This window comes from Mobula hypostoma, chromosome 2 (genome assembly GCF_963921235.1).
Source record: "Mobula hypostoma chromosome 2, sMobHyp1.1, whole genome shotgun sequence".
Taxonomy (NCBI): Eukaryota; Metazoa; Chordata; class Chondrichthyes; order Myliobatiformes; family Myliobatidae; genus Mobula; species Mobula hypostoma.
In genome coordinates, this window is record NC_086098.1 from 178,268,492 (window position 1) to 178,283,133 (window position 14,642).

Here is a 14,642-nt window from a genome sequence, read left to right on the forward strand (position 1 = left end):
TGCATTAACGGACATGTTTACAGTTGCACCTAATAAAGTGGTCTTTGAGTGTAAACCCTGGATACTAGAAGTGGAAGTTTAGTTTCTAGTGCACTGTCCTTCCCTTTCCCTCCCCCACCTGCCCCTCTCTAAAAATGGGATAATGGTTCTTTTTAAAAGAGTCAATAATATTGGTTTGCTTGCTGATTACTCAGTGATAAATAAGGAAAACCATTAATCTATCCCATTTACAGACAGCTGAAGAATATAGTAACAAATTTCAGTCTATTGACATATTCTTGGGTATCCTAGTTGTGAAGAAGCTGGAAGTATCCACAGTAACTGCAATCTATCAAATGGTTCAGTGATTAGTTTCTGTGAATTTCCATTGCTATGGAACCCTGAATGATCATTCCTTATTAATAAGTCTGGAATGAACACTTCGATTGACTAGCTTTTGGAACTGGGCAGATGATTCACTGAGTTTTATGCTTCTTTTTTGGTTCAGAGGTGTTGCGAACAGGCAGCGGTGAGGGAGGTAAAAGTCAAGGTTGAGCTTCTTGACATTTGTGCAAGAACATGTGTGCACAAGTGCCATGAAAATCAAGCATGCAGCAGCAAAGCAGTCACGTAGCACCAGATAGACAAGATAGACAAGAAAATGTTAATTACATAAATTCGAAGTTTGAAGTAAGTATATGACACAGAGATTCGTCTTCCTGCAGACAACCATGAAACAAAGAAATCCCCATTGCCTAGCCTCAACACTTCTGTACTTCCATCATCGGAGATCCCCACCACCGAGGCCATGATCTTTTCCCTCTGCTGCCATCGGGTAGAAGGCACAAAAGCCTTCGAAGGTAAGCTAGCCAAGACTCACAACACCAGGTTCAAGAACTGTTACTACCCCACAACCATCAGGCTCTTGAACAAATGGGACAACTACACTCACTTGCATTGAGATGTTCCCACAACCAGTGATCACACTTTAAGGATTCTTGATCTCATGTTCTCATTATTTAATGCTATTTATTTATATTTACATTTTGCATAGTTTGTTTCTTCTGCACTCCGGTTGATCTTTCATTGATCCTGCCAGAGTTACTATTCTATAGAATTACTGAGTATGCCCGCAGGAAAATTAATCTCAGGGTTGTATATGGTGGCATATATGTACTTAGATAATAAAATTTACTTTGAACTTTGAACTAAACAAGAAGCATAAATATCAGCGAATCATCTGTCCAGTTCCAAAAGTTAGCTAATCGAAGTGTTCATTCCAAACTTATAAATAAGGAACGATCATTCGGGACTACATAGCAATGAAAATTGATTGATAGATCAATAAAAGAGAGGAAGTATAACATAGCAAGGATGAGCGGGAAGCCAGAGGATTGGGAGACTTTTAAGGAACAACAGAAGATAACTAAAAAGGCAATACGGGGGGAAAAGATGAGGTACGTAGGTAAGCTAGCCAAGAATATAAAAGGAGGATAGTAAAAGCTTCTTTAGGTATGTGAAGAGGAAACAGTCTGTCTTCACTAGGGAAGACACAAACAATCTCCCAGATATAATAGTGGCCAGAGGACCTAGGGTAACAGAGGAACTGAAGGAAATTCGCATCAGGCAGAAAATGGTGTTGCATAAACTGATGGGACTGAAGGTTGATAAATCCCCAGGGCCTGATGGTCTGCATCCCAGGGTACTGAAGGAGGTGGCTCTAGAAATCGTGGACGCATTGGTAATCATTTTCCAATGTTCTATAGATTCAGGATCAGTCCCTGCGGATTGGAGGGTAGCTAATGTTATCCCACTTTTTAAGAAAGGAGGGAGAGAGAAAACAGGCAATTATAGACCAAACAACAGGAATTCTGCAGATGCTGGAAATTCAAGCAACATACATCAAAGTTGCTGGTGAACGCAGCAGGCCAAGCAGCATCTATAGGAAGAGGTGCAGTCGACGTTTCAGGCCGAGACCCTTCATCAGGACTAACTGAAGGAAGAGTGAGTAAGGGATTTGAAAGCTGGAGGGGGAGGGGGAGATGCAAAATGATAGGAGAAGACAGGAGGGGGAGGGATAGAGCCGAGATCTGGACAGGTGATAGGCAAAAGGGGATACGAGAGGATCATGGGACAGGAGGTCCAGGAAGAAAGACAAGGGGGGTGGGGGTGACCCAGAGGATGGGCAAGAGGTATATTCAGAGAGACAGAGGGAGAAAAAGGAGAGTGAGAGAAAGAATGTATGCATAAAAATGAGTAACAGATGGGGTACGAGGGGGAGGTGGGGCCTTAGCAGAAGTTAGAGAAGTCGATGTTCATGCCGTCAGGTTGGAGGCTACCCAGACGGAATATAAGGTGTTGTTCCTCCAACCTGAGTGTGGCTTCATCTTTACAGTAGAGGAGGCCGTGGATAGACATGTCAGAATGGAAATGGGATGTGGAATTAAAATGTGTGGCCACTGGGAGATCCTGCTTTCTCTGGCGGACAGAGCGTAGACGTTCAGCAAAGCGGTCTCCCAGTCTGCGTCGGGTCTCACCAATATATAAAAGGCCACATCGGGAGCACCGGACACAGTATATCACCCCAGTTGACTCACAGGTGAAGTGATGCCTCACCTGGAAGGACTGTTTGGGGCCCTGAATGGTGGTAAGGGAGGAAATGTAAGGGCATGTGTAGCACTTGTTCCGCTTACACGGATAAGTGCCAGGAGGGAGATCAGTGGGGAGGGATGGGGGGGGACGAATGGACAAGGGAGTTGCGTAGGGAGCGATCCCTGCAGAATGCAGAGAGAGGGGGGGAGGGAAAGATGTGCTTAGTGGTGGGATCCCGTTGGAGGTGGCAGAAGTTATGGAGAATAATATGTTGGACCCGGAGGCTGGTGGGGTGGTAGGTGAGGACCAGGGGAACCCTATTCCTAGTGGGGTGGTGGGAGGATGGAGTGAGAGCAGATGTACGTGAAATGGAGGAGATGCGTTTAAGAGCAGAGTTGATAGTGGAGGAAGGGAAGCCCCTTTCTTTAAAAAATGAAGACACCTCCCTCGTCCTAGAATGAAAAGCCTTATCCTGAGAGCAGATGCGGCGGAGACGGAGGAATTGCGAGAAGGGGATGGCATTTTTGCAAGACACAGGGTGAGAAGAGGAATAGTCCAGATAGCTGTGATAGACCAGTTAGTCTGACATCAATGGTGGGGATGATGCTGGAATCAATTATAAAAGATGAAATAGCGGCATATTTGGATAGCAGTTGCAGGATAGGTCTGAGTCAGCATGGATTTAAGAAGGGGAAATCATGCTTGACTAATCTTCTGGAATTTTTTGAGAATGTAACTATGAAAACGGACATGGGAAAGCCAGTGGATGCAGTGTACCTGGACTTTCAGAAAGCCTTTGATAAGGTCCCACATAGGAGGTTAGTGGGCAAAATTAGAGCAAATGGTATTGGGGTAGGGTACTGACATGGATAGAAAATTGGTTGGCAGACAGGAAACAAAGAGTAGGGATTAACGGGTCCTTTTCAGAATGGCAGGCAGTGACTAGTGGGGTACCACAAGGCTCGGTGCTGGGACTGCAGCTATTTACAATATACATTAATGATTTAGATGAAGGGATTAAAAGTAACATTAGCAAAGTTGTAGATGACAAAAAGCTGGGTGGCAGTGTGAAATGTGAGGAGGATGTTATGAGAATACAGGGTGACTTGGACAGATTGGGTGAGTGGGCAGATGCATGGCAGATGCAGTTTAATGTGGATAAATGTGAGGTTATCCACTTTGCTGGCAAGAACAGGAAGGCAGATTACTAGCTGAATGGTGTCAAGTTAGGAAAAGGGGAAGTACAACGAGATCTAGGTGTCATTGTTCATCAGTCACTGAAAGTAAGCATGCAGGTAGTGAAGAAAGCTCATGGCATGTTGGCCTTCATAACAAGGGGAGTTGAGTATAGGAGCAAAGAGGTCCTTCTGCAGTTGTACAGGGCCCTGGTGAGACCACACCTGGAGTATTGTGTACAGTTTTGGTCTCCAAATTTGAGGAAGGTCATTCTAGCTATTGAGAGAGTGCAACATATGTTCACGAGTTTAATTCCTGGGATGGCGGGACTGTCAAATGTTGAAAGATTGGAGTGACTGGACTTGTATACATTGGAATTTAGAAGGATGAGAGGGGATCTGATTGAAACGTATAAGATTGTTAAGGGATTGGACACTCTAGAGGCAGGAAACATGTTCCCGATGTTGGGGGAGTCCAGAACCAGAGGCCACAGTTTAAGAATAAGGGTTAGACCATTTAGAACGGAGTTGAGGAAAAACTTTTTCACACAGAGGGTTGAGGTTCTGTGGAATGCTCTGCCTCAGAAGGCAGTGGAGGCCAATTCTCTGGATTCTTTCAAGAAAGAGTTAGATAGACCTCTTAAAGATAGCAGAGTCAAGGGATATGGGGAGAAGGCAGGAAAAGGGTACTGATTGTGGATGATCAGCCATAATCACAGTGAATGGCGGTGCTGGCTCGAAGGGCTGAATGGCCTACTCCTGCACCTATTGTCTATTGTCTATTGATTGCAAAAACCGTGGATACTTACAGCTTCTTCTCATTCAAAGAAAACATCAAAAACCCAATGTGCAAAACAAAAGAATAAATCACGCACATGGCAAAAAAAGAACGAATAACTCATGGAATATTAAACATCAATCCACAGTGTCCTTGAAACAATTTAGGAATTTTCAGTTTGGTTCAGTTCAGTTCAACTCAAGGAAGAAAACAGAACAGCAAAATCATATGAGGAAGAAGACAATTGGGATAAAATAAAACGAAGTCCATTGTGACATAAAGTGGTCAGAAAGGTCATATGTCTGCTATATTGATTAGAGTTGTGCAGGTTAGTTCAGGGATTGAACGGTTGAAGGGAAGTAGCTGTTTTTGAACCTGGTGTGTGGGAAACCAGCTTGTATAGACAGTTCAGTGGTGATTAGGGCTGTTGTTCTACAACTCTGGAGACTCATTCAATTCCGGTCTCCGTGCTGTATGCATGGAATTTGCACGGACTTCCCACAGCCATGCGGAATCTCACCTGGTGCACTGGTTTCCTCTCACACTCTAAGAATTGTGAGTTGTTAGGTTAACTGGCTGCTGGAAGATATCCCTAGTGTAGATACGTGGCAGAAGAATAAGCTAGTGGTGAGAGGATCGGTTAGCGATGATATGGGATGAATATTTACAGCGTAGAGAGGTGTTTGATGGTTGCTGTGGGTGTGGTTGACTGCAGGGCTTGTTTCCATGCTGTATGACACCATGACTCTTCCATGGGTATTCAGACTCACCCACGTTTTTGAGATCTACTTCACCCTCACAAGTGAGAGAAGCTGGAGGCAAGGATCTACCAGCTTTCAAAGTATTCAAGGGAGTTTTGGAGAGTGGGGCTAGTTGAGAATTTAGCTTGAGATTCCTCCACCCCCACATTCAGGCTTTGCCTCTGAAGTTCATGGTGGAAGGTTATCATTGTAGCCTGTCTGTACCCTGCCTATCAAATATAGGTGTGGATAATCTTTGTATGTAGTTGTACTCATACCAAAAAGCATGCCTTCAGGAAGTCAAGTTCCTGCCTTTTACTCAAAATTCAAAGTAAATTTATTATTAAAGTAAGTGTATGTCACCATATACCATTTTGAGATTCAGTTTCTTGTAGGCATTCACCACAAAACAGAGTAATATAATAAAAACTACACACAAAGACTAAAACAACCAATGTCCAAAAGAAGACAAATGGCAAATAAATAAATAAATAGATAAATTCTTGAATGAAGGAATAAACAAACAGACAAATAAATAATTAATATTGAGAGCATGAGTTGTAAATTCCTTGTAAATGGGTCCATAGGTTGTGAAATCAGTTCAAAGTTCAGGTGGGTACAGTTACCTATGGTGGTTCATGGACCTGATTGCTGCAGGGTAGCAACTATTCCTGAACCTCATGGCGTGGGACCTAAGGCTCCTGTACCTCCTGCCCAATGGTAGCAGCAAGTTGAGAGCGTGGCCGGGATAGTGGAGATACTGGATGATGGATGCTGCTTTCATGTGGTCAAGCTCCTTGTAGATGTGCTCAATGGTGGGGAGGTCTTTAATTGTACTCAGAAATCTGCGAACTCACCTTGCACATGTAGCACCAGTGGCTTTGCTTCAAGGTTTCCAGACGATAATGAAGACAAGTGGAGGGGCAGGTAGTTTTGAGGAAATAGGGAGGCTACAGAAGGACATAGATTAGGAGAATGGATAAAGAAGAGGCAGATGGAATACAGGGTCGGGAGGTATATGGTCATGCTTTTGGCAGAAGAAATGAAAGGATTGACTACAAAAAACTGTGGTTCAAAAGGAGTTGGGAGTCCTTTTGCAGGTTTCCCTAATGGTTAATTTGCAGGTGGAGTTGTGGTGAAGAAGGCAAGAGTGATGTTAACATTCATTTCAAGATTAGATTATGAGGACACACAGTTCTCTTTTATTCTCATTTAATAATGCATGCATTAAGAAATGATACAATGTTTCTCCAGAATGATATCACAGAAACACAAGACAAACCGACTGAAAAACTGACAAAAGCCACATAATTATAACATATAGTTACAACAGTGCAAAGCAATACCGTAATTTGATAAAGAACAGACCATGGGCATGGTAAAAAGTCTCAAAGTCTCTCAAAAGTCCCATCATCTCATGCAGACAGTGAACCTCCAGCACCGCAACCTTGCCGATGCAGCATCCTGGAAGCATCCGACCACAGTCTGACTCTGAGTCCGTCCGAAAACACCAAGCTTCTTACCAACTCTCCGACACCGAGCACCGAGCACCATCTCTGCTGAGCGCTTCGACCCCAGCCCCGGCAACAGGCAATATGCAAAGCCGAGGATTTGGGGCCTTCCTCTCTGGAGATTCTCGATCGCACAGTAACAGCGGCAGCGAAGCGGGCATTTCAGAAGTTTCTCCAGGTGTTCCTCCGTGCTTCTCACGGCTGTCTCCATCAAATCAGGATTATGCACAGCCCCCTAGTTAACACATACGATATCATTCAGAATGGCTGCGCGTGCTGCGTCGCGCCGTCATCTTCTCCCTCCTGTGGACTAGAATATGAAAGCAAGGATGTAATGTTGAGGTTTTATAAAGCAATGGTGAGACTTCATTTGGAGTATTGTGAGCAGTTTTAGGCCCCTTATGTTAGAAAGGGTGTGCTGAATCTGGAGAGGGTTCAAAGAAGGTTCACAAAAATGATTCCAGGATTAAATGGCTTGTCATTTCAAGAGCATTTGATGGCTCTTGGCATGTATTCACTAGAATTCAGAAGAATGAGGGGTGACCTTATTGAAACCTATCAAATGGTGAAAGACCTTGATAGAGTGGATGTGGAGAGGATGTTTCCTTTGGTGGGAGAGTCTAAGACCAGAGGACACAGCCTCAGAATAGAGGAACATCCTTTTACAACGGAGATGAGAAGGAATTACTTTAGCCATAGAGTGGTAAATCTGTGGAGTTCTTTGCCACAGGCATCCATGGAGAGCAAGTCTTTATACACATTTAAGGCAGAGGTTGATAGATTCTTGATTGATCGGAGCATGAAGGGATATGGGGGCAGGGGAGGCAGGGGATTGGGGCTGAGAGGAAAAATGGATCAGCCATGATGAAATGATGGAGCAGACTCGACGGGCCAATTGGCCTAATATCTTATAGTCTTATGGTCTAATGTAAGAACTAAATCAAAGCTGTTAGTACAATGCAGAATTACAAGAATGCTCCAACACTGGAGGTGCAGCCTTGCGGTGAGATTCTCATCTACCTTTCTGATCAACATAAAACCTTCAATGGCCCTAATTCAACACAGGGAAGTGTATCTGTAATACTTACCCCTCAACATCAGAGAACAGATTATCATGCCCTTACCTTAGAGCTGTCTCCCTTCTTATTGGTTGTAGTATTTTCTACAATGATACTATGAACACACTACATAAATACTCCATCAGCTGTGAAACACTTTAGAATATCTTAAGGCCTTGAAAGGCCAAACAGAAATCCAACACTTTATTTGCTTTTCCTTTATGTTTTCATAAGAAAGGGACGTCCAGGGCTGATAATGAAAATCACAAACTCTGGCCAAAAAACTGAGGCATGTCTTTCTGAAGTCAAAATGGATTAGTATTTTAATGGGGTTTTAGAAGTGAGTAAGCGATCTTGTACCAGACATTACGTAATACCAGGAAGATATCTCAAAGGGTTGTAAACTACTAAATAGCTATTGTCTGCACAATGGCTCCATGTTCAGAGCGTCCATAGGCAATACAGGCAACTGAAGTCACAGTGCTTAGTGATTACAGCCAGCCACAATACGCACTGTATTCATGCCTTGTAATAGTGCCAAGACCCAGACACCACTGCAATAACTACATTGCTTTTGCAATAAAACTTCTGACCTTCTTTCACAAACATCTTTTTCTGGTGAAGTGTCCATCAGATAAGAAGTAATTTTACTGCCAATTTTGAAATACTTTGTCCCTCTACTCGACTTTTGTTTATAGTTTTCTCTCGACCGGTAACATTTCTTTCTACACTACGGAAAGATCAGGGTAATGACACAGTTGTACAAATGTTGAACTGTGTATAACTATGTCATTACCCTGATATTTTTGTAGAAATTATACTTTATTCAAGATTACATTGCAAAACCTCTTTGTATTGACTGTATGAAATGTCCTACTGTACCTGCACAGATTAACTTTGAAATTGTACTGCTCTACTATTAAAATTAAATGTTTATGCCCCTGATTCTATTGAGCCTGGACTGATGGAAGATATACTTACTTGCTGATTGTGCCTCTGGATGGAGCCAGATGTATGAAGGAATAGGTTGGCTCTGATGGGAATCTATTGAATGGACAGAACAAGGGATAGAAACATAAAAAACCTACAGCACAATACAGGTCCTTCGGCCCACAAAGCTGTGCCGAACATGTGCTTATCTTAGAAATTGCCTAGGGTTACCCATAGCCCTCTATTTTTCTAAGCTCCATGTACCTATCCAGGAGTCTCTTAAAAGATCCTATCATATCCGCTTCCACCACTGCCACCGTCAGCCCATTCCACGCACTCACCACTCTCTGCGTAAAACACTTACCCCTGTCATCTCCTCTGTACCTGCTTCCAAGCACCTCTATCAGGTCACCTCTCATCCTCCGTCACTCCAAGGAGAAAAGGCCAAGTTCACTCAACCTATTCTCATAAGGCATGCTCCCCAATCCAGGCAACATCCTTGTAAATCTCCTCTGCACCTTTCTATGGCTTCCACATCCTTCCTGTAGTGAGGTGACCAGAACTGAGCACAGTACTCCAAATGGGGTCTATATAGCTGCAATATTACCTCTCAGCTCTTAAACTCAATCCCACGATTGATGAAGGCCAATGCACCGTATGCCTTCTTAACCACAGAGTCAACCTGCGCAGCAGCTTTGAGTGTCCTGTGGACATTCTCATGGATGGGCATTGGAATTCCACAGAATGACGAAGGATATAAGAGTACAGGTCGACCTTCACTAATCCAGCACCATTGGGACCTGAGGAGTGCCGGATTAGTGAAAATGCTGAATTACAGAAGGATTATATTAAGCATAATCTGTGCCAGATTATCGAAGGAATCGGATTACAGGTAGTCGGGTTAGTGAAGGTTGACCTGAAGTAGCATTTTTTTATTCTGTCCTGTTACTATTCTATTTCTTTGAAATTCTGTGGAATTCCAATATCTCATTCCTTTTGCTGTCCATTCTATAGAATGGAATGGTCTACCTACAGTACATTTTTATATATAAAGACCAAATGACTACTTCATTGGTTCTCCTAAAGCAATGATTCACGCTGCAATATAATCTGTATGTAACTCATAAGCATCCATCCATAAATACTCAAATTCTCCATGTGGGATTCAGCTTCCAGATGCAAAGCATGAGGCTGAAATGTTTGTAACCAACTTCAGTTAAAAGTCTTCAATAGGTAAATCATTTTCTTTTCTCATTATCTCAGATATCAATATCATTGTCACAGGAAGAGTCCATTTGGGCCTTCAGGTCCATGTCAACTTCAAAAGTTTCAAAGGTTTCAAAGGTACATTTAATGTCAGAGAAATGGACTATACAATATACATCCTGAAATGTTTTTTCTTCGCAACCATCCACAAAAACAGAGGAGTGCCCCCAAAGAATGAACAACAGTTAAATGTTAGAACCCCAGAGTGCCCCCCAGCTCCCCTCCCTCCTGCACGTAAGTGGCAGCAAGCAACAATCCCCCCGCCCCCACCGGCAGAAAAAGGCATCAGCACCTGCCACTGAGCACTCAAACATGAGCAAAGCAACAGCAAAGACACAGACTTGCAGTAACCCAAAAACTACTGGTTCACGTGGTATTCGACATACCACAGGCTCTCTCTCTCCGTAATAGGGGAGAAAGAGATGTCTCTATTTCACAGCGAGAGGGAAGACATAACTAACAACTCGCTGATTCGCGATGTTAAGAAGTCCATTGCGTCGCTCTTTCCGAGCTCTGTGCCCAAAGATCTCGGGTCTCTGGGCACACAGTCTTAGATTTTCCATCGCCCACGATACACCAGTCTTCTGCCCGGACACCAACCTCCGATCCCCCTACTCCCCCCCCGCCCCATCTCCACAGCCATGAAATCTCGGTCCTCCAAAGGCGAGCGAAGCTCCTAGGCTGAGCCCCTAGCGTGCCGAGTAATGGCCATTCGTGAAACCCTGAGAGCGAGTCCCATTCCTGCAAAGAAGCAGATGCTTCAGCCTATTTAGTCCATGTCGAACTGTTATTTTGCCTAGTCCCATCAACCCGCATCTGGAGCATAGTCTACATACCCCTCCCATGCACGTACTTACCCAAATTTCACATAAATGCTGAAATCAAACATCCACCACTTCCACTGGTAGCTCATTCCACACTCTCACCACCCTCTGAGTGAAGAGATTCCCCTTAAATATTTCACCTTGCTCACCTAACCTATATGACCTCTAGTTCTAGTCTCACCTATCCGCTGGAAAAAGCCTGCTTTCATTTACCCAATCTATATCCCTCATAATTTTGTATATCTTCATCAAATCTCAGCTCATTCTCCTATGTTCCAGTGAATAAAGTCTTGACCTATTTAACCATTTTCCAAGTTCCCACAATATCTCTGTAAATTTTCTCTCCACTATTTCAATCTAATTGACATCTTTCCTGTAAGCAGGTGGACCAGAACTGCACACAATACCTTTGTCACTTCTATAAACCAAACAGTCATTTTTACAATAGCTAATTAACCTAGAAGCAGGTCTTTCAGATGTCAGAGGAAATTGGAGCATCTTAGGGAAACCCATGTAATCATGGGGAGATCATGTAAACTCCACACAGGCAGCACTGGAGGTCAAAGCCAGGTCACTGGAGATGCATGAGCACCGTTATCTGCTGCATCACTCAGATAAGTCAAGTTTACTCCAAGTAATCTCAAGAAGTGGCTGAGCGCAAAGGTGAAGTTGGGAAAACTTTGCCCTAGAACTTGTTACACGTCTAACCAAGATATCACAATACCACCTTGTTGTTATCACTGCATCAGTACTTTAAGGGATGTCACCACGGACCAGAAATTAAACTGCACCAACCTGACGAATACCACAGCTATAAGAGCAGGTCAAAAGCTTGGAGTATTCTGGTCAGTGATTCATCCCTTCATCTCCCAAAGCCTTTTTTATGTAATTTATTTTTTATTGAATTTCATCATCAAACAAACATTTCCATAAGATGTATTTCAGATACTGTACATGTATATCATATAATCATATTTGTCACAAACCTCCACATAATATTTATCTGAGGTATACACTTATAGAAAGGAGAGGAAAGAAAGAACAATCGAAAGAAGAAAACTATGTACAGAGTAGGGAGTGATCTTTTTTTTACAACATATTCATTGACTTGTGAGAATAAAATCAGGCCTATGAGGTGTTATGTAGTTAAACCATTTTTTCCAGTATGAATAAAATTGTTCCAACTTATGATTAACAGATGCTGTTATCTTCTCCATTTTGTAAATGTCCATTGTAATTTCCATCCATACATTCAAAGTTGGGCTCTCCTGTGATAACCATTTCCTGGTGAGGGTCTTTTTACCTGCCACCAGCAGTACATTCATTAAATATTGATCTCTTTTCAACCATTCTTGAGGTATATACCCAAAATATATGGTCTTACTCTCTAAGGGTATTTCACATTTAAAGATGTCTTGTAGGGCATTATGTATCCCACTCCAATAGTCTTTGATAACGGGGCATTCCCAGAAAATATGATAATGGTTTGTATTTTGACTTCCACAATTTCTCCAGCAAACAGGGGGGTTACTATCATAATGGGATTTCTGAGAAGATGTAATAAAATATCTTATCAAGTTTTTCCACCCTCCCAAAGCCTTTTTATCATCTACAATGCACAAGTCAGGAGATCAAATGAATACAGAAACACAAGAGATTCTGCAGATACTGGAAATCTTGAGCAACACACCCACACAAAGTTCTGGAAAATGTCAGCAAATCAGGCAGCATCTACTCGGAGGAATAAACAGTCAACGTTTCAGGCCGAGAACAGGGTCCTGAATTGCTGAGTTCCTCCAGCACTTCGTGTGCGTTGCTCTCCTGGATATCTGCAGTTAACTAGGAGAAAACAATTCCCTTATTTGGTACCCCTGTCACTGTCAGAGCATTTCTCTCCCTTCTCTATTAACATGTCATAGCTTTTGTGTATCTTGTTTTCTAAATGTACCTACAGTGTCAAATGATTTTCTTCGTGTCATTAGAAATTCGATATGAAAGAATCAAGCAAGAAGATTAAATACAATAAAATTCTGCTTTAAAACTAAATTTGAAATTCATACTTTTTTCTTTGAGCCTGTGTTGGTAGAGGATAACAAATAACAATTAGAGAATATATATATTAGTGTCTTATGATGTGGGTGATCATGATCTCATGACCATGATTGTTCTTACAAAGTTTGCTACAGAAGTAGTTTGCTATTTCCTTCTTCCGGCCAGTGCCTTTACAAGATGGGTGACCCCAGCCATTATCAATACTCTACAGTGACTGTCTACCTGGTGTCAGTGGTTGCATAACCAGGACTTGTGATATGCACCAGCTGCTCATACGAATATCCAATACTTGCTCCTATGGCTTAACATGACCCTGATTTGGGGGCTAAGCAGGTGCTACACTTTGCTCAAGGGTGGCCTGCAGGCTAGTGGAGGGAAGGAGCGCCTTCCACCTCCTTTGGTAGGGTAGTGGGGTAGAAGTATCTCCACCTCACCACCCTATATCTGTAACAACTTGTTCAAATTGTGAATGGTTATTTATAAATGGTCATTTAATCTAAGGAAATGATTTACTATCCCACTTCTGAACAAACTGGCATGATTTTCGAATGAAAATAGGATCATATTTGAGTATGTTGTGAGGTAGATTATTCGTGTCCACATACAATACTGTTGGCTTTTGCCATCCATTTCTTTTGTTTGTATCTCTAAGAGGGTATTGGCCCATTTTCAGCATTAGATGCTGAGTGATCTATGCAGCGTGTTCACTGGGTCTTGTTGACTGGATATCCTTAACTATATATATCACTAGGATTTCTTTGTGCTCCTGGTGGGTTTCCAAGATAAACTTCATAACAGGGCGCATTTCGGAGAACGAGGGAGCATGTCAGCAAAACTTTGTGCTAAACCCAGGGGCATAATTTTGACTTTATGCAATAGTGCAGAAGAGTGGTAGTAAATCAAAGATTCATTTAACATGTCCTGTAATCTTCATGCCCATTGAAGTCAAATATTTACAGTGAAATCTGCAGATACAATATTACTTCAAAAGTGAGATGATTTTAAAGAGTGAAGTTTGGGTGCAGTGGTGGGGGCAAGTGTTGTACCACTGGAGATCAAGCATTAAGCCAAAATCCTGTCTGCTTTCTCAGGTGAGTGTAAGAGATGCTGAATCTACAATTCAAAGAATGACCAAGCTATCATCACAAAAGGAGCAGAATATTTGCTCCTTTTTATTACCTTCCTTCACTTTCTCCCAGGGTTCACTCTCTGCTCCTGTAAGATTCTTTCTTCTTCAGCCCTTTACCTTTTCCATCTATCACCTCCCAGCTTCTCACATAATTCTCCCTACCCCACACACCTACCGTCTCCTTCACCTGGCTTCACCTATCAACTGCCAGTTACTTTGCCCTTTTGCATTTGGGTTGTTGTCTGATGGAATTTTTCAATGTGATTGGCCGCTCAGCTAGCTTGATGATATCCCCACCGAGAGATGCCAAAGATCCTCTTGAACCATCATGGGCATCAGAGCTGGGAGTGTTTTGGGATATAGATTGTTAGATCAATGTAGCCAGTTTTCTTTCAATTGCCAATGAATATTAAGTTTTCTCCCCTCACCCTGTAACTACTTTACGTATTTATTTAAAAAATTTATTTTGAGGTACAGTGCAGAATAACCCTTCTGGCCCTTTGAGTTGTACCACCCAGCAACCCCAACTTAACCCTAACCTCATTGTGGGACAATTTATAATGACCGATTAACCTATTCGGTATGACTCTGGACACTGAGAGGATACT